General features: G+C 52.4%; 1 protein-coding gene across 3 annotated transcripts in view; it reads right to left on the bottom strand.

The window, feature by feature from the left end:
• The window catches only part of DLGAP4 (DLG associated protein 4), a 202,367-nt gene extending 181,823 nt beyond the window's left edge, over positions 1-20,544 (bottom strand). For 2 of the 3 annotated variants that reach the window (XR_007472183.1, XM_049699333.1), the window contains exon 1: positions 20,387-20,544. The gene's annotated coding sequence lies outside the window, so the exon portion shown is untranslated. The remainder of the gene's footprint in view (positions 1-20,386) is intronic. The other variant, XM_049699334.1, reaches the window with a different exon arrangement.

Consider the following 20,544-nt stretch of genomic DNA (forward strand, 5'->3'; position numbering starts at 1 on the left):
AGCCCTGGTCCAGGAAGATTGCACATGCCGCGGAGCAACTAAGCCCGTGTGCCACAACTACTGAAGCCCGCACGCCTAGAGCCTGTGCTCCGCAACAAGAAAAGCCACTGCAATGAGAAGCCTACGCACCGCAATGAAGAGTAGCCCCTGCTCGCCACAACTAGAGAAAGCCCGCACGCAGCAACGAGGACCCAACACAGCCAAAAATAAATAAATTATTTTTAAAAAACCTATAGGCAATGCTCATAGCAGCATTATTTGTAATGGCTAAAAAGTGGATACAACATAAATGTCCATAAATTGAAGAATGGATAGATAAAATGTAGTGTATCCATACAATAGAATACCATTCAGCAATAAAAATGAATGAGGTACTGTTACATGCTACAACTTGTATGAACCTTGAAAACATTATGATAAGTGTAAAAAGACAGTCACAAAAGGCCATATATTGTATGATTCCATTTACATGAAGTGTCCCAAATAAGCAAATCAATAGAGATGGAAAGTAGATTAGTGGTTGCCCAGGACTGAGGGTAGGGGAGTGGGTAGTGGGAAAAGGGGAGTGGCTTCTAATAAGGATACAGTTACTTTTGGGGGTGATGAAACGTTCTAAACTTGATGTGATGATTGGTGTACAACTGTGTACAATGGTATTAAAACCACTGATTTTCACAGTAAATGCTGGAGAGGCTGTGGAGAAAAGGGAACCCTCCTACACGGTTGGTGGGAACGTAAACTGGTACAGCCACTATGGAGAACAGTACGGAGGTTCTTTAAAAAACTAAAAATAGAGCTACCATATGACCTAGCAATCCCACTTATAGGCATATATCCAGAGAAAAACATGGTCCAAAATGATACATGCACCCCAATGTTCAATGCAGCATTATTTACAATAGCCAGCACATGGAAGCAACCTAAATGTTCATCGACAGAGGAACAGATAAAGAAGATGTGGTACATATATACAATGGAATATTACTCAGCCATAAAAAGGAACAAAATAGTGACATTTGCAGAGAGAGACGTGGCTGGACCTAGAGACAGAGTGAAGTAAGTCAGAAAGAGAAAAACATATAACATATAATATCGCTTACATGTGGAATCTAGAAAAATGGTAGAAATGAACTTACTTGCAAAGCAGAAATAGAGTCACAGAGGTAGAGAACAAACTTATGGTTACCAAGAGGGGAGGAGGGTGGGATGAACTGGGAGATTGGGACTGACATATGTACACTACTAATGTATGAAATACACAAACTAATGAGAACCTAATGTATAGCACAGGGAACTCTATTCCATGCTCTGTGGTGACCTAAATGGGAAGGAAATCTAAAAAAGAGTGGATATATGTATATGAATGACTGATTCATTTTGCTGTACAGCAAGAAACTAACAACATTGTAAAGCAATTTTACTCCAATAAAATTTTTTTAAAAACATTGATTTTTATACTTTAAATAGGTAAATTGTATGGTATATAAATTATATCTCAACATAATATATAATAATATAATTTATAATATATATAAATTATATCTCAATAAAGCTATATTTTTTAAAAGGAATAACAAAGGAATATGAAGAACAACTTTATGCCAATACATTTGACAACTTAGATAAAATGGACAAATTTCCTTGAAGATACAAATTACCAAAGCCCATGGAAGAAGCTATAGGCAACCTGAATAGCCCTATATTTATTAAAGAAGGTGAATTTTTAGATAAAACTTTCCCACAAAGAAAACTCATGGCTCAGATGGCTTCACTGGTGATTCTAAACAAACATTTGTATGCTAATTCTATACAAACTCTTGTAAAAGACTGAAGAGAGGGAAATACTTTCCACTGCACTTTATGGGGCCCTGATACCAAAACCAGACAAACTCAATACAATAAGTGAAAACTACAGACCAACAGCCTTCACGAATATAGATGTCAAAATCCTAAACAGGGACTTCCTTGGTGGTCCAGTGGTAAAGAATCCGCCTTCCAATGAAGGGGGCTCGGGTTCCATCCTTGGTCAGGGAACTAAGATCCCACATGCCGCCGGGCAACTAAGCCTGGGCGCCACAACTACTGAGCTCGCATGCCTCAACTAGAGAGCCCAGGTGCTGCAAACTACAGAGCCCACACACTCTGGAACCCACGTGGCACAACTACAGAGCCCACACACCCTGGAGCCTGTGCGCCACAACTAGAGAGAAGCCCGCGCGCCGCAACGAAAGATCCCGCATGCCTCAAAGAAGATCCTGTGTGCCGCAACTAAGACCTGATGCAGCCAAAAATAAATAAGATAAATAAATAAATCTTTAAAAAAAAACCCAAAACCCCTCTGCTTTACAGTACTAAAACGCTGTGCAATGAATATGATGTATTTTTTTTTAAAATCCTGGTACTTCCCTGGTAGTGCAGTGGTTAAGAATCCGCCTGCCAATGCAGCGGACACAGGTTCAATCCCTAGTCTGAGAAGATCCCACATGCTGTGGAGCAACCAAGCCCAAGCGCCACAACTACTGAGCCTGCACTCTAGAGCCCACGAGCCACAACTACTGAGCCCATGAGCCACAACTACTGAAGCCCACGCACCCTAGAGCCCACACGCCACAACTACTGAGCCCACTCACCACAACTATTGAAGCCTGCACGCTCTAGGGCCCATGTGCCGCAACTACTGAGCCTGTGTGCTGCAACTACTGAAGCCCACTCACCTAGAGCCCATGCTCCACAACCAGAGAAGCCACCGCAATGAGAAGCCCGTGCACCGCAACGAAGAGTAGCCCCCACTCGCCACAACTAGAGAAAGCCCGCATGCAGCAATGAAGACCCAACGCAGCCAAAAAAAAAAAAAAAAAAAATCCTAAACAACATTTCAGCAAATCTAATTCAACAATATGTTAAAAGGTCAAGTGGGTCTCACCTTAGGAGTGTAGAGTTGGCTCAACATTTGAAAATTAATCAATGTACTTCATAACAGAATAAAAGAGAAAAACCATGGGATCATCTCAAAAGACACAGAAAAAGCATTTCACAAAATCCAGTAACCATTCCTGGTTTTTAAAATTCTCAGCAAACTGGGAATAGAAGGAAAATTCCTCAACCTGAAAAAGGCATCTACAAAAACCCCACAGCTAATATCATATTTAATGGTGAAAGACTGAAAGCTCCCTTCTAAGATCAGGAACAAGACAAGGATGTCCACTCTCACCACTCCTATTCAGCACTGCCCTGGAGTTTCCAGCCAGGGCAATAAGGCAAGAAAATGAAACAAAAGGCATCCAGACTAGAAAGAAAGAAATAAAACTATCTTTATTTGCAGATAACATGCTCACCTATAAAGAAAATCCAATAGAAGCCACACACAAAAAAGCTATTATAACTAATAAGTAAGCTTACCAAGGTGCAGGATATAAGATCAATATACAAATATCAATTTTTCTATATACTAGCTACAAACAACCAGAAATTAAACATTTTAAATACCATATACAACAGCATCAAAAATATGAACTAGGAATAAATATGGCAATAGACGTGAAAGACCTGGATACAGGAAACTAAATTATTGCTAAGTTTTTAAAAAACACCTAAATAAACTGAGATATCTTGCTCATGGATTAGGAGATTCAATATTGTTAAGATGTTCATTCTCAAATTGACTTTTGACAAAGGAGCAGAGATAATCAGCAGAGCCATAAGGGTTTTTTCCACAAATGGTGCTGGAATGATAGAACATTTATGAGTAAAATGTGAAATTTAATCCATATCTCACACTATATAAATTAACTCAAAATGGATCATAGTTATAAACATAAAACTATAAAACTTCAAGAAGAAAACATAGACTAAACCTTTATGATCTTGGACGAGCTAAAGATTTCTTAGATATGACAGGCAACAACAGACACAATCCAGAAAAGAACAAATTGTTAAATTGGACTTCATCGAAAATTTTAAATGCCTGTGCTTTGAAAAGACAATTCATAGACTGGAGGAAAATATTTGCAAAACATATATCCTTTATAGGACTTGTATCCAGAATACAAAAAGAACCCACAAAACTCAAGAAGAAGAAAACAGACAACCCAGTTTAAAAATGGGCAAGGGACTTCCCTGGTGGTCCAGTGGGTAAGACCCTACGCTCCCAATGCAGGGGGCCTGGGTTCAATCCCTGGTCGGGGAACTAGATCCCACATGCCTGCCACAACTAAGACCTGGCACAGCCAAAATAAATAATAAATAAATATTTTTAAAAATAAAAGATAAAAATGGGCAGAGATGTTGTACAAAGAGACACTTCACAAAGAAGATATACAGACGGCAAAACAAGGACGTGAGAAGTTGCTCAACATCACTGGTCATTAAGGAATTGCAAATGAACACCACAATGAGATACTGCAACTATTAGAATACTTAAAATTGGAAAGATTGATGCTGCAAAGTGTTGGTGTGGATGTGGAGGAACTGGAACTTCCACACGCTGCTAGTGTGAATTTTAAATGGTGCACCCACTTTGGAAAACACCTTGATAGGTTTCTTAAAAAATTAAACATACACGAACCATATCGTCCAGTCATTCCTCTCCTAGGTGTTTACTCAAGAGGAATGAAAGCATAGGTTCATACAAAGATTTGTACACACAAATTCATAGAAGCTTTATTTGTAATAGCCCCAAACTGGAAAGAAGCCCAAATTTCCATCAACAAGTAAATGAATAAATAAACTGTGGCGTATCCACACAATGGAATACTACTCAATACAATAAAAAAGAACAAACTACTGATACATGCTGCAACATGGATGAATATCCAAATAATTACGCTGAGTGAAAGAAGCCGGACAAAAAGAGTATGTGTGAGTCCATTTATATAGAATTCTAGGGAACACAAATGAATACTTGCCTGGGGATGGGGAGGGGCAAGAGTAGAGTGGGAGGGGGGAGGGGGGGAGAGGAAGGCTTACCTAGGGCCATGAGGAGACTTTTGGGAGGGATGGATATGTTCATTATCTTGATCATGGTGATGGTTTCAGGGTGTATACGTCTGTCAAAACCTATCAATTTGAACACTTTGACTATGTGTGATTTATTGTTATGTCAGTTATACCTCAATAAAAGCTGTTTTTTAAAAAGGAAAATAAATCAAAGTTACACTGGAGGGCTTCCCTGGTGGCGCAGTGGTTGAGAGTCCGCCTGCCGACGCAGGGGACACGGGTTCGTGCCCCGGTCTGGGAAGATCCTACATGCCGCAGAGCGGCTGGGCTCTGAGCCTGCGTGCCCGGAGCCTGTGCTCCGCAATGGTAGCGGCCACAACAGTGAGAGTTACACTGGAAGCGGGGGGGGGAAGGATTAAACTAGAATACTTTGACTGGTTTTTTCAACTTAGAGGTTCTATCATTTTTTGAGTCTTGAAATGCTAAGTCTCATCTGTTCAAGGATTCATAATCATTTATTTCCAGAGTATAAACATACCTCATTCTGTCATTTTGAAGATAACTATACTGAGGTTCTGAGATGCATTGGTACCAAGTAAGAGGCTGTGATGCTAAATCATTTCTCCTAAAATGTAACACCCATAACCTGAGATCGCATGATTCCATCGCTTTCTCCATCTCCATTCTTTTCTTCAAACACGCACGAACGGAGGAATAGAATGGCTCCTACTCCGTCATTAGAATTTAAATCACCTCTCGCTTTAGGGAGCCACTGAACATGATGTTTCGGAAGAGTTTTAAGTAATACGGGGATGTGCTTCCACCACAGGCATGAGCAGGGAGAGGTAACAGAAGTGAAACACAGAGGTATTCTGGAGTGTCAGCCCACACGGAGAAAAAAAACCTCCCCGGACAGAACGATCAATGGGACATAGCTCCAAAGCTACCGCAGACACCACTAGTGATTTTTGTTTTCATCTTTTCCCTTTAAAAATTTTTTACATTTTAATTTAATTTTTCATTCTTAAACAAATAGGCTTTGTTTTTTAGAGCAATTTTAGGTTTACAGAAAAACTGAGCAGAAACTACAGAGTTCCCATATATCCTTTCTCTTTCCTCCTTGTAGTTCCCCATGATTAATACCTTGCATCAATGTGGTACCTTTGTTACAATGGACGAACCAACATTGATACATTATTATTAACTAAAATCCATTGTTTAAACTAGGGTTCACTCTTTGTAAAGTTCTATGGGTTTTGACAAATGTCTAATGTCATGTATCCACCACCTCAGTATCATACAGAAGAGTTTCACTGTCCTAAAATCCTCTGTGCTCCACCTACTCATCCCCCCTTCCTCCCCTCGAATCCTTGGCAACCACTGATCTTTTTACTGTCTCTACAGTTTTACCTTCTCCAGAATGTCATACAGTTGGAATCAGACAGTATGTAACCTTTTCGGACTAGCTTCTTTCACTTAGTAATTGTGTTTAAAGCTCCTCCATGTCTTTTTGTGGCTTGATAGCTCATTTCTTGTTATTGCTAAATACTATTGCATTCAATGGATGTACCACAATTTGTTTATCCCGTCATCCATTGAAGGACATCTTGGTTACTTCCATTATTTTCCATTATATATACATATACACGTGAATCAAGCCACACTATATGTACATTAAGGTTAGTGTACTCTACCACACATATGTTACACCTCAATACAAAACTTTTAAATATAATAATACTCTGTAGTCATTGACTCAGAAAGATGGCCAGCATCAAGGGGAAAGGTAGCTACAGACAAACAGGACTCATATGACCCTATTTATGCAAAATCGTCTACACATATGCATTTCACCTGCAGATGACTTCAAAACTACATGAACTAAAATTTATGAGAGTACTTTGTGTACACCAAGCATTGGCCTAAGCACTTTTTTACATCATTTCATCCTCACAACCGTCTTATGAGGTTGGGACCATTACTGGCCCCACTTTACAGATGAGAAGACCGAGGCACAGAGAGATTAGGTAACTTGATTGAAGTCAACTGAGTAAGTGGCAGGGTGGGATCTGAACTTAGGCCTTATGGCACCAGTGCCCATGCTCTTATGTAAACCCTGACCACAACCTGACCACAGCCCCTGAGGCTGAACACAGTCTGGTCCCTGTCACCCCCCTCATGCTTTAACTCATCCTCCCTCCTCATCCCAACATTCCAGGCTTCTCCTCTTCCTTTCTCTTCCCTGAAAACACCACTGCCCTCACACTGCAGGGTTTGCACATTTGCCGTTCTCTCCACTAGGAACGTCTTCTCATCCCTCCGGTCTCAGCCCAAGTGTCACCTCCTCCAGGCAGCCTTCCGGACCCCCAGCCTGGGCTGAGACCTCTCATTTGCATCCATCGTTCCCATGACTCTCCCCTGTGGACCTCATCACTGTTCTACCTGCTTTTTGAGTCCCCTGAGAGTGGGGAAGTGTCTGTTTCACTCAGATCCAGGTCCCCTCTGCCTACTGTAGGGCCTGGCGTGGATTGGGCACTCAACAAATATTTGCTGAAGGAATGAATAAGTGAATGAATGAATCCACCTGCCAGGTCAGATCGACTTGGAGGGGGCTCTGGAAGGCTGACATCAAAATGTCGACGATGGTCACCACAGGGAGGTGGATTCCGGGGAATTTTTACTCTCATTTTTGTACTTTGGGGTTTATCTGGCTGGATAGTGTTCCTGGGGGCAGATATCATCTTCCAACCCCTCAGCACTTCCCCTGTCTGGGGGACCCCCGTCTGCCACCCTCCTTGACCCCTACAGAGTTCTCCCAGCTCTGCCTGCAGCCCCAGTGAGCAGTGTATTAATAAACGGAGGGAGAAGGTCACCCAGCTTGCAAGCTCCGAGCGGAGCCGTCCTTGACCCAGGTGCACATGAAATGCGCTGGGGGCGGGGGAGGTCGGGCGAGGGGGGGAGAAGGGTGGAGCCGCTTCACCGAGCGCTGAGCACGTGTGAGCTATTTCTGATTCCCACCTGGCCGGGCACAGTGCATCTGCCGCAGGAAGCCGCAGGAAACGGGGCTGCCCGGCAGGTAGAACCGCTGGCCAGCTACCCTGCACACTCATCACACCAGACCTGGCCACTGACCTACTGAAAACCGTCCCTTAGCTCTCCAGCACCCAGGGTTGGGGGGTGGGGGGGGAAGGGGAGGGCAAGACCCTCCACCTGGCATTTGAGGCTCAGCAAGGTCCCCGCCCACCTTCCTGCTCTCCACTCTCCCAAGTGCAGCCGGGTCCTCACTCAACTCCTGGCCTTTGCACGTGCTGTTCCCTCTACCAGGAATGCCTGCTCGGCCCCAGTAGTCGGCTCGCTCCCACTTAACCTGTGGGTCTCAGCTTGGAAAACTCCTCCAAGAAACCTTCACTGATCATCCCCCCAGCCCTTGTCCCAGCGCTGCCTGCTATCACAACACAGATCCCGATGACCTGGTGGCCTGTGATCCCTCTCCCAGCCTGTGATGTGGCCACCTTGTGGGTCCTCCACAGTCATCTCCATGTCCCAGAGTCCAGCAAGGGAGTGGCCCATAGCAGACACGAACCCACGTTTGCTGACTGACTACAAGAGGGAGAAAGTGCTCCAGGTGCTGAGAGGGACAGAGGAAGTCGGGGGCAGGGGAGCGGGAGGGGAGCCAGTGATTGAGTGTGGCTGTGACCTGGAGGCCGAGGGTAGAGAGGTGTGGTCCTAGGGGGTGGGGCGGCATCCACAGTCAGCTGCAACCCCTGTCTGATGGGCTTGCCCTCCTCTAGCCAGCCGGCCCCAGAGCTCCAGGTACCAGGTGCGGCTGCCCGCAGGCCCCGCCTCCCCAGCCCTGACAGGCGCAGTGGACTGGAATCTGTACAGAACAGAGCGTTCTGTCTAAATATATCTAATCCCAACACAGGACACACAGGGAGGGAGTGGGGGGCACGGTGGGCCTGAGTGCTGGGAGAGCCTCACTCACTCGCCCTGCCCACGGCCCCTGCCCCGGCAGGGGGAAATCCACCCTGGGGCCCAGGGCCAGGGGTGGGCCTGGGTGGGCTTTTCCAAGCAGGGTTCCCAATGCCTGACCTCCCCAAAAGCAGCTGCCTTGAATGTGGGCCACGCACAAACCAGGCCAGCAGAGGAGGGACCTGGGGGAGGGGGACACGGAGCTGGGGGAAGAGGCCTTGGTCCCAGGCAGTCCAGACTCTCCCCACCACCTTGTAACAAAGGCGCAGAGAGGGAAGCAGCTCCAACAGGGTCACATGGGGGTCTGGGGGCAGTGAGGGGTGGAGAACCCAAGTGTCTTGGCTCCCAGCCACCAAGGGCTTCTAGAATTCTCTTCAGCTTCTCCCAACGATCTTTCAGAGTGGGATAGCAGAAAGAGCACTGGGTTCAGAGTCAAGAGGCTGTGGTTCGGGACTTCCCTGGCGGTCCAGTGGTTTAGGACTCCGTGCTTCCACTGCAGGGAGCCTGGGTTTGATCCCTGGTCGGGGAACTAAGATCCCGCATGCCGCATGGCACGGCCAAAGCATAAATAAATAAATAAAAAATGTGTAAAAAGAGGCTGTGGTTCAGCCCCATCTCTACCACTGAGGCCCTCAGGCAAGTCCTCTCTGGGCCCCTGTTTCCCCATCTGTAAAATGGCCATAAGCACGCATCCCTGTGTGTGCAGGCACTCTGCACGTAGGAGTGTCCACTTCTTGGCCCTCCCTTCCAAGCTGGTCTCATTGGGAGGCCGGGCCAACCTTCTGTGAGCCGGTCTGCACTGGGGTGTGGGTAAAGAACGCCAGAAGCCTCCAGAGTGTGTGTGTGCGTAGGGGTGGGGGAGTCATGAGAGAATACAACAGCATCAGCTGCTTTTTCTTGACCACCTGCTATGTGCCAGGCCCCGTCCTAGGTACTGGGTTGGCCAAAAAGTTTGTTTGCGTTTTTCCATAACATCTTACGTCACCTCAACGTCACACCAAGCCTCCAAGGCAGGCAGTGACGTGTTATCCCACGGGGAAGAGATGGGGAAACTGAGGCTCCGAGAGGTTTCTGTGACCTGCTGAAGGTCACACAGCTGGTGAGGAGAGCCAGACTCGAACTCGAGCCAACCCTCAGAGTCGGCTGACTTCCTCCTGTGGGTGGAAGAGCTCACTGGTGGCCACGCAGGGAGGTCCGCCCGTGGCTCCAGAAAGCCTCCCAGGGTCCTCAGGGATGAGGCAGTCGCCACCTTTCCACTCAGTCTTGCTCTTTCAATTAAAAACAAAAGCAGAAAAAAAAAAAAAAAAAAACCCTGTTTACTGAAACAGCTGGACATCAACACTCGCTGCTTCATTCTTAAACAGGCGCTAAGGCCCCACACAGCCGAGCCCACCTCCCGGCCCTCACCCACTCTCACCCTAGGCAGGATGGCGCAGAGCCTGGATGCCGAGGACAGCTGGTCTGGGTTCAAATCCTGGCTCTACCAGCTGCTGGCTGGGTGACCTTCGGATTGTCACTCTCCCTCTCTGTGCCTCATCTCCCCACCTGTGAGAGGACAGTGGGTCCCTTGACCCAGTGTCACTGGGTGTACTGGAGAGACGGCCAAGGCCAAGTTCTGGCCCACGTCCCACAGGAAACAGCCAGCATCACTCTGGTTTAACCTATCACTGATGACAGGGTAAGATTCCCTAAAAAAAGATCCCCAGATTCCCTCAGAGTGGCTCCTGGAGATAGAATGTGTGTGTGTATGAGAGAGATCGTAAATGTTTATTATCATTTTAAGCCATTAAGTTTTGGGATAATTTGTTATGCAGCACCAGATAACTAACACAGAGGGTCAGCCTTGAGAGGGGGTAGAGGAGAGGGCAGAGAGCAACTGGGGGCTGGTTCCAGAGGGTGCAATTTATGTCTCCCAGGCTGGGCATGCAGGGGTGCCTTCCTCTCATGCCTCCCCCCGACCTCAGCCTTCCCTCTATGGCTGCTTCCTATGACTGTTTATAGACACAAGTACAGATCAGAAAGAACTCCTCTAACCCACAGAGCCTACCATGCGCCAGCTCAAAGCTAAAGGCTTTTGGACTTCCCTGGTGGCACAGTGGTTAAGAATCCACCTGCCAATGCAGGAGACGGGTTCGATCCCTGGTCCTGGAAGATCCCACATGCCGCGGAGCAACTAAGCCCTTGCGCCACAACTACTGAGCCTGCACTCTAGAGCCCGCGCGCCACAACTACTGAGCCCGTGCACCACAACTACTGAAGCCTGCGCACCTAGAGCCCGTGCTCCGCAACAAGAGAAGCCACCGCAACGAGAAGCCCGCACACCGCAACGAAGAGTAGCCCCCACTCTCCTCCAACTAGAGAAAGCCCGTGCACAGCAACGAAGACCCAACACAGCCAAAAATAAAAATTAATTAATTAATTAATTAAATTTAATTTAAAAAGATAAAGGCTTTCACATATCAGTTTTCATTCAATTCTTTATTATGCCCAGTGCCTAGAATAATACCTGGCACATAACAGGTGTTTGTATTACTCTGTATGGGCTGGGCAGCAGTGATAAATAGACCCCAAATTTCAGGGGCTTAAAGAACAAGAACTGTACTCCTTTCAAACAGTTGGGCTTCTCCCCAGGTTGGCAAAAAACAGCCCTGGTGGGTCCACAAGCTAAAAGAGGGAGACCAATCAGCAAGCTTCCCACTTGCTCAGGCCCTGGGCACCCCCATGGCGCCCCAGATGGGCTCATGCAGCCATCGCCCCCACTCCTGGTTGGGGAGGAGAGGCGCGAGGGGCCACAGTGGGATGTACGGGCGGGGCTCTGGTCTGAGGCTCTTGCCACATGACCTGGGCTTGACCCGGACATTTCTGTGGGACAGGAGCCTGAGGGGGCACAGGCTGCACCTGGTCACTGGGCGCAACAGTGCTTGGCTGACATCTATGAGCTGCCTCCCCTCCCCCAGCCTCCAGGAATGGCCTTGTCATTTATCAAACCCAGCCTGGCAAATGGTTCCTGGAAGCCTCGGGGCTGCAGGCTGTGCGGTGGTGCCCCTGCCCACCCCCCCACCCCCAAAACGGGCTGCCGGCTGCCTCTGCCCCTGCCCCGTCCAGTGGCAGCAGAGGGTGAGGACACACCGGGTCAGCAGTCAGTTGGCTTTGGCCTCAGCCTCACCAGGCAGGCAGATGGCCAACGCTCCGTGCCAGTGCCGGGAAGGCCTGAGGCGTGGCCGGCCAGGAGAACACTGTGGGTCTGCCCTGCTCCGGAACCTTCTGTGGCTCCCCAGTTTCTCTAGTGGGAAGCACCCTTGCAGGGTAGCCCAAGAGGCTGGGAGGAGGGGCCCAGCTCCACTCTGACTTGCTGCAGAGCCTCAGGCAAGTCACTCAAACGACCTGAGCTGGACTCAGTGAGAGCCAAAAGCTTTCCCCAGGGACCCCTCAGGGATCCAACCCACATCCCGCCAAGTTTCGAGCCCCACCTGGACAGGCTGCTTCACTTCTCTGAGCCTCAGTTTCACTGTACATCAGCACTGCACCGTGTGGTCCTCCAGGCCCTGACTGCCCCTCACATCGAGCTCCTCCAAGCTCCCTCCAGGCTTGAGACCCTCACGCTCCCCATGCTGCCCCCAGGTCAGGGCCTTTGCACCAGTTAACTCCCACTTGCAGGTCTCAGCTTGAGTGTCACCTCCCTGGGGCAGCCCTCCCGGACCGCCCCAGTCTAGGGCAGATCTCCTTGTGCTTCTCTGCAGCAGCCGCGCCTGTCACTGATGTGCGTTTACATTCATCTGGGAGGCTAGGTTATGACCGCTGGCCTCCCAAGAGGATCGTGGGCCCCACAGGGCTGGGACCGGGGGCTCAGTTCACTGATATGTACCTGGCACCTGCTCTGGGCACAGAGCAGGCACCTACCATGTTGTCTGTTGAATGAATACTTAGAAAAAGAAAGGGAGAAAGGGAAGGGAAGTCCAGAGGGATGATAATATCTATCTCCCAGTGTTAGGAGGATCTGACAATATGCAAAAGGCCTGGCCTGAGCGAAGGCAACGTCACACCAGCCCCACACACCCAAACATACACCTATCGCACACAGGGGTGGGAAGGGGCCCACGGGCGGCCATACCTCCCTGTCCACGCCCACACCCTCCCCGAGTGCCCTGATGAACCAGACAGACAAGGGTCAGATGCACAGACTGGCAGAGGTGGGTCTGGCCCCATGACCCGCCAAGACCACCAGGCTGCCCAGAGCCAACCAGCCTCCGTCCCCGCCCACTCTGTCCCTGGAAGGCCCTGCACACTCCCAGTCCTTCAGGAATCTCTCACACCCCAAAGGTGGCAGGTTTCCCCCCACTACCCAGGAGAGGCATGAAACACTAACACCTTCTCCCTGCCATCTCACCTCAGCTTCGAGGACCGGAGGGGCAGCTCAGAAAATTCCCAGCACAGCCAGGTGAGGGCCCAGAGATGGGCTGGGGCAGCCTCAACCCCTCCTACCCCATCCCACTCCTACTGCACAGATGGAGAAACTGAGACCCAGAGAGGGCATGGCGGGGGCGGGGGGCGGTCATGGTCACCAGGCTGGCCTCTTGCCTGGGACTTGCCTGCCTTCTCACCTGGATGCCTGAGTCACACAGACCTGGCTTCAGATCCTCGCTCTACCCGCACCAGCTGTACAGCCTCAGTATCCTCGGAGATAAGATGGGGATGATCACAGCACCTTGCCCCCTTCACTGCGGGGTGCACACGTGGAGAACAGAGGTGGCAGAGGGCCCTGTCCTCCCACAGCAGGCCGAGTCGAGCCAGGACACCTCCCGAGTTGCAGGTGACCCCCTCAGAGCCATCACTGCAAAGCTGCCTGCTCAGCTCCAGTGTCCCAAAGCCCGGCTCTCACAGTGCACCCTGCCCAGAAAAGATAGGCAACCATGCCAGGGTCACACAGCAAGACCCCAGCATGCAGAGACTTGAACTTGGGCCCTGTTCAGCTGAAACTCCAGCCCCGAGCCTCCCACCCCAAAGCGGATCTGGCAGAGCCAAGGAGGTGCCAGGGCTTGGCGGCAGCCGGAGGAGGGAGGGAGGGAGGCAGGCAGGCAGGCAGCTGGAGGTGGTGGGAAGAACCTTTTTTTCCCCTGTCTTTAGCAAACTCGGGTCCCCGTTTCCAAGCTGCGCTCCAGAGCCCTCAGTTGCTGCGTCACTGCACGCAGTCAGCCCGCAGTGGGCGGAAGGGGAGGCTCCTTCCCTCTGGCAGGGGCTGGGGGGCAGGGGGGTGGTGGGGAGCCAGGCAGAGGGTCAGGGGTGAGGACAGTGAAGGCTCCCTGACTGCTCCCAGAGGGAAGCCCAGCTGGATTCACCCCTGGAATCACAGAAGGCTGAGCTGGGAGAGCCTGGGAGACTTAACCCCTAGTGTCCCACAAATAGATGGAGACTATGAGGCTCAGAGAGGGGCTGGGATTCAGTCAGTGACACACAGCAGCGAGCGAGCTCATCATTCGAACTCCAAACCCCTATCTCCTAGCAACCGCAAAGCAAAAGCCTCCTGGACCCACCTCTGTCACCACGGGCTCATCTGTCACTGCAGAAAGAAAAATGTCTGAACTAGAGGCCTAGTTCTCACTCCCCGGCCCTGGCACCTGGAATCACAGAGACCCCCACCTGCACGATCACAAGCACCTCAGTGGGGTGTGGTTCTGAGCCCGTCGTGGGGCGCAGCACAGTGCTAGGTACACAGCAGGCGCTCAATAAGTGGTCTTGTACTCCATTTATGTGCCGGGATGCTGGCCCCATTTCTACATTGTCAAAGACAGAACCCGCCCACATCATGTGTTTTCTAAAGATGACCCCCTCGCGTACCAAATGTCGCTTCATCCACTTTTGAAGTAAACTCCGGGAGACGGATCACCTGCACAGGCCTTCTTACGCTGAAGAGAGGAATACAAATGCTGTGTCTGCTTTCTGCCTTCTCAGGAGCACCCGCACCCCTGTGACTGGGCCCTGGGGGCTGCGGTGTCTGTGTGAGATGGGTCTGCCCCGTCACTGGACGGCCCCAGGAACCAAGCGCTTTGTTCTCCCTCTGTTCTGCAGTCACGGTCACTTCTCAGGACCCATGTCACCTCCCCGTCCCCCCCGGAAGCCGGGGAGATGGGCCACCTACCGGAACTGTGTGTTAGTGGCAACTAAAGGAGCTGGGACAGGCCACGGCTCTCTTACTAACAGCATGCTTCCCCCGGGGCCTCCAGCAGGGCCTGGGAGGTGAGGTGCTGCTTGAGTGAGTGACCAGTGACATCAGGCGCTCTCAGACCAGGCTGAGCTCCACCTGCAGTGTATGTCCAGGTGCCCTCAAACCAGGATCTGGGTCTGCCACCCACATTTGATTCCCACGGCCTAATACCCGCCTTCCATGCCCTCCACCCATCACTTCTGTTGAACAAATGGGAGCTTTAGAATTTCCATAACACAGGGCTAAGACTAGACTCTAAACTCTAACCCACCTGGTTTCAAATCCTGGTGCCACCACTTCACCAGTTGTGGGGCATTGGACAACCTACTATAGCTCTCTTTGCCCCAGTTTCCTCATCTGTAAAGTGGGGAGAGTAATCATAGGGTGGGATGGGACAAAAGGAGGGCCTGGATTTACGGTGCTCAGAGGCGGTGCTCGCTCAACAGAGGGCCCAGCACTGTGCATGGCTCCTAGGCGACGGTCACTGATGCTCTGTGGCATGAATGGGTGTTAGTCAATGATCCGTTGTCATTACTATTATCATCATCAACACCAGCAGGGATCCCCAAGCCTGGTTTTGCAACTAGCCCTGCTATAGGGTGTAGCAAAAATTTCCAAACAAAATTTGCTTCCATTCATTTTTGAAAAGGCCACGTCAGACAGCTCAGCAAGGAGGAGGCGGCATTGCGAAACCCAGCACAGAGGGATCTGGGCCCCGCTCCTCGGCTCGGGAAATGATCTGCGATCCGTGAGCAAGGGGGCCCTCGGAGCCGGCACCCCCAGGGCTCGGTCCAGGGGACTCCTGGACTCCTGGGTTTATCCCCACTCTCTGAGTGACCCTGAGCAGCCACCCAACTGCTCTGAGCCTCAGTTTCCTCATCTGTCAAATGGAGACAATTTCTGTTTTTATGCGTACCCCTCCCTGGGGGTGGTTAGAAGATGAGGGGATTAAATGTGTTCTGCAAACTGTAGAGTATCGCACACACCCTACAGGCCTCAGTCCTGGCCTGGGGCAACCACCAGAAGACACTGTGGAGTGGGTGTGGGAGCAGAACAGGCTCCACCCCCCACCCCCCCAGAGGCCACAACAAAAGAAAATCTAGTCACCTGAGTTTTAAAGGGTTCCCCCCACAAGAGTCTGATGAAGAGGGGAGTGGGCTTGTCTTTGGTGCAACACAGGAAGCCCCTCCTTAGTGAGAGCCTTTCCCAAAGAGGGTGGAGTGACAGTTTGCACGGCAGGGGCCCCCTCCCAGTTGAGCCGGCCTCCACACTCCCTTAAACCATCAGGATCCTCCATTAGAAGGAACTTCGGAGCCTCACGCCCAGCCCCTCAAAGCCACCAAGCCCCAATGTGGGACAGCCCTCCTCACGTGCAAAGAAGAGGCAGGGCCCCTGAGGACTCCCTTCCCGGGACGTCAGGATCACAGACTCCAGACTGTGGGTAGACGCAAGGCCCCTCTGAGTTCACCAGGCCCTAGCTTTCACTTTACTAAGGCAGTCCAGAGAGGGGACATGTCTCATCCAAGAGCACACAGCAAGGCAGCAACAAGGCTCCTGGCACAGGCTGGACACCCACCATGACAGTACATTGCCCACCTCCATGGCCAGCCTGCTCAGGAGGCCCCCTCCTCCTAGAAGGACAGACACATACCCACGCCAACCCCCAGCCTGCCCAGCACTTGGCTGCCTCCTTGCCTCTAACCATGCAGTTCTCTCAGCCAGCAGCGCCCTTCCCCGCCATTCTTCATCGACCCAAATCCCTCGAATCCTCCAGAATCCACCCCAGATCCAGTGTGTGTCCCCCAGGAAGCACTCCCTGCAGGTCCTAACTAGTGGCCCCTTCCCTGCACTCGAGCAGCCCCAGCCTCCATCACTGAGAGGGGCCTGGCAGATGACTAGAGTTTACAGAGCAGGGCCCTGTGGGGGGCCTCTGGGTCCCCATGCCTGGCACAGGGGTGGGCACTCAGCAGGCCTCAGGAAGCACTGGTGGCCCAAAGACAGAATGGAGGATGAGGAACTGGAGAGGTGAAGGAGCTGGTGGCCTAGTGAAAGAAAGAAGGGATGAACCAGTAAATAGGTGATGATGTGAGCAGATGAACTGATTCAGGAATAAATGCCTGGCAAGATGGGCACAGACACACCACCGAAGATGTAGGGTCTTGCCCAAGTGCGGCCCCTCACCCTCATGGAAACCCTCTGGGGGCTCCTAGATGTACTGGGATTTTAGAGGCCACAGGCCTATCAGAGCCCAGCCAAATGCCTCTAGGTTTGCAGACCCAGCTGGAGGCCAGGAACCCACAGGGATGGTCAAGGTGGCGACTGGGACTGGCCAAGGGTCCCACCATACCCCACCACCCAGTCCTTGACTGAGAATGGCCTAGACCTGTCCTCAGCCCCAGGGGAATGGCATGAAGAGGCAGGCATAACCCTGGCCCTCCCCACACCAACCACACCGAGCGACATCCAATAATAAGGAACGGTGACTGGGTCAGTGAAGGCAGAGGCCCGTGGGGCTGTAAAGGTGGTGACAGGGACACACCTGGCCTGGGTACCAAGGAGAGCTTTCTTCTGGAGACCTGGATGATTAGTAGTAGTTAAGTAGGAAAATGAGGGGAAGGAAGGCAGGAGGTTCAGGCAGAGGAATCAGCATGTACAAAGGCCCTGAGGCTGGAGGGAACCTGGAGGCTCCAGGAACTGAAAGCAGGCTAGGGGGATGGGAGCCAAAAGGTGGGGGGCGGGGGCAGCGGTGCAAGATGTGGCTAGAGGAGTAGCGAGTTGGGGAAGGAGGCTGGGCTTCATCCTGGGAGCTGTGGGCATTTACTGAGTACTTACTGTGTGCTTAAAAAAAAATCTGCATTCATGATTTTATGAATTCACATTCCAGAATGTTTAAGTGAAAGTGTTTAAATGCACTGTAATCAGACAGTGCTATTTTTTAATGCTTTTTTGAATGAATGAATCTATCAATCAATCAATCAATCACAGATGTATAGGAGGGTAGAGACCACCTGCCCCCATCACACAGAGTGCCCTATACAATTCCTCAGGGCCTCTCCATCACGGAGAAACGCTGGCACTGATGAAGCCAGTGGCCCATAAACCACACAAGAACCTAACGAGATGCCAGTGGGTGCCCCCGGTACATCCAGTACGTCACTGAGTCTTCTGAAAGCTCCAAAGTACACAATCTATCCTTAGTTTCCAAGTGCTGCACAGCCTGTCTTCAAAAACACCAACTCAGCTGCCAGGCAGCCTCGCGCTCAGGGCACAGCCCTCAAACCCACAGCTCCATAGCAAGGCTGGCACTAGCGGGATGCTGCCCCGGGTCCCACATAACAGCCGTCCATCAGCCCACTCCACCCCACACCTCCTCTCCAGTCTGGACCTTGCCTTCCGTCCCCAGTGCCCAACACAGACCGCCTCCCCCTGACAAAACAGGGGATCCTCGAGGGTGGGGACCACATCAGGCCATCACATGTCCCCAGCGCCTTGCACAGGCCTAGCCTGGCCTCTGATGGATGAATGAGGGGCGGGTGCCAGGGACACCACACACAAGCACACTCGCTGAAGTCCAGCGGCCGTCTCTCAGCTCCAGGAGGACCCAGGAGCCCTGGCGCACCCCTGCCACGGCGCAGGCACGAGCACACACGCCTGCCCCACGTGCACAGCCAGTGTCTCCAGGAGCTGCTGGGAATACAATTGGCATCTGCCGCCGACTGGCTGCCAACAGCCCAGTTCCGGGGCCTGGCGGTGGCTCCCGACTCCAGCTACCAACGGGCTAGCCGGCTCTGCGGCCCCACCCAGTCCTGGTGCCCACAGGAGTCTGGCTCCGGCCCCTCAGGCCACCCTGGGGCCAGGCAGCCCACAGTCCCCCCTGTGGGACAGAAACTGGGCTCCTCCAACAGCCTCTCTGGGACGGCCCTGTACAATCTCGCTTCACCACCTCTGGCCTGGCAGAAGACACAGCCCCCTCCCACCAGCTAAGGCCCAGAGGTAGAGGGAGCCAGGACCCCAGGGAACTGGGCTGGGCCGGGAGGTGCAACCGGGTAGAGCCAGGCCAGCCCAGCCTCCCTTGAGGCTGGGGACTGCAGCCCCCTCCACCTCTGTCATTTCCACTTCCAGGCAGGTGTGGGTGCAGGAACCCTCCCCCCATTAGCCCTGCTTTCCAAGCTTGAAGCTTCCCATTCTAGGGGCACCTCCTCCGCCCCCTCATCCCCCAACTGGCCTTCCCCATCCCATAAGCCCTTCCCCTATTTCATTTTTTTCCCCACATCAACAGTCTCTGGCAGCCCCTCTGCAACACAGGCAGCACCGAGGAAGAAGGGAGAAGGGAGAAGGGAGAGGGATGAAGGGATAGAGGAATGGAAGGATGGAGGGAGACTGGAGGCATTAGGTTTGGTCGAAAGAGGCCAGAGGCCATCACATGTCCAGGTAGCACATATCCCCTCCCAGCAGGCCAGGCACATCTGAACCCAGCTGGCCTCTCGGGCCACCTGGTCCACCCGCCACCCGCTCTGAACACGATCCCCCTTTCACCGTGGGGCGCCGCACGTGGGGGCCTCCAGTAGCCATGTGAGCACCCCCCCAGCCCAGGTGCCCAGGTCAGCCCGGCCCCTCCCGGGTACGCAAACAGGGAGGGGGCGCTATGCAGCGGGGGTGGGGGGGTGGCCCCTGCCCCCTCCCCAGATGCCAGGTCCGGGGAAAGAGCTCGGGAAGGGGGTAGCCGGCCGGGCAGGCTCCCGGGGCTACTGAGGCGGGATCGGAAGCAGCTGGGTTGAATGGAGGAATGCCCGGGCCGGCCGGCCGGCAGAACCCTCCGTCTCCTTAGCTCCAAGGTTGGTGGGCAGGGGAGGGGTCTACCTGACCCCCCTGTCCACCCTGCTGATGGAGGGTTGGGCTGGAGGAGAGGCTTTCCAGCTTTGGCAACCGGTTGACAAGGGGGAGTCCGCGGGAAAAAGAGGTGGAATGGGGGCCCGGCCCCGGATAGAGGGTTCCGGGCCCAGCGCCACCGCCCCCCGGCTTGAGGGTCGGGGGAGACCTAGATTGGGGGATCCCACCCAGAGAAGGGGGCTTCCCAGCCGCAGAGCCGCCCCCTCGGTTCTGGGGCTCAGAAGACAGAACTGGCAGGGGGAGGGGGCTTTTCTGCGCCAGCGCCGCCCCTCGGTTTAGGGAGGTCTGTCCGAGAGGAGACCGGATTTGGGGGTCTTGAAGAGGGACGGGGCGCACTGGCCCCGGAAAGGGGGTCCCGGCTACCGCGCGCCACCCCCGCGCCCTCACCTGCGCCCGGCGCCCCGGCCGCCTCCGGCCCGCTCGACCGCTGCGCTGCGCCGCCGCCGCCGCTCAGGTCCGCTCGCAGGTCCTCTCGCCTAGGCCCCGGCCCCGGCCCCGGCCCCGGCCCGCGGGCGCCCCATGCCTCTCCTCTGACCGGCGCGGCG

This window comes from Orcinus orca, chromosome 16 (genome assembly GCF_937001465.1).
Source record: "Orcinus orca chromosome 16, mOrcOrc1.1, whole genome shotgun sequence".
Classification (NCBI taxonomy): domain Eukaryota; kingdom Metazoa; phylum Chordata; class Mammalia; order Artiodactyla; family Delphinidae; genus Orcinus; species Orcinus orca.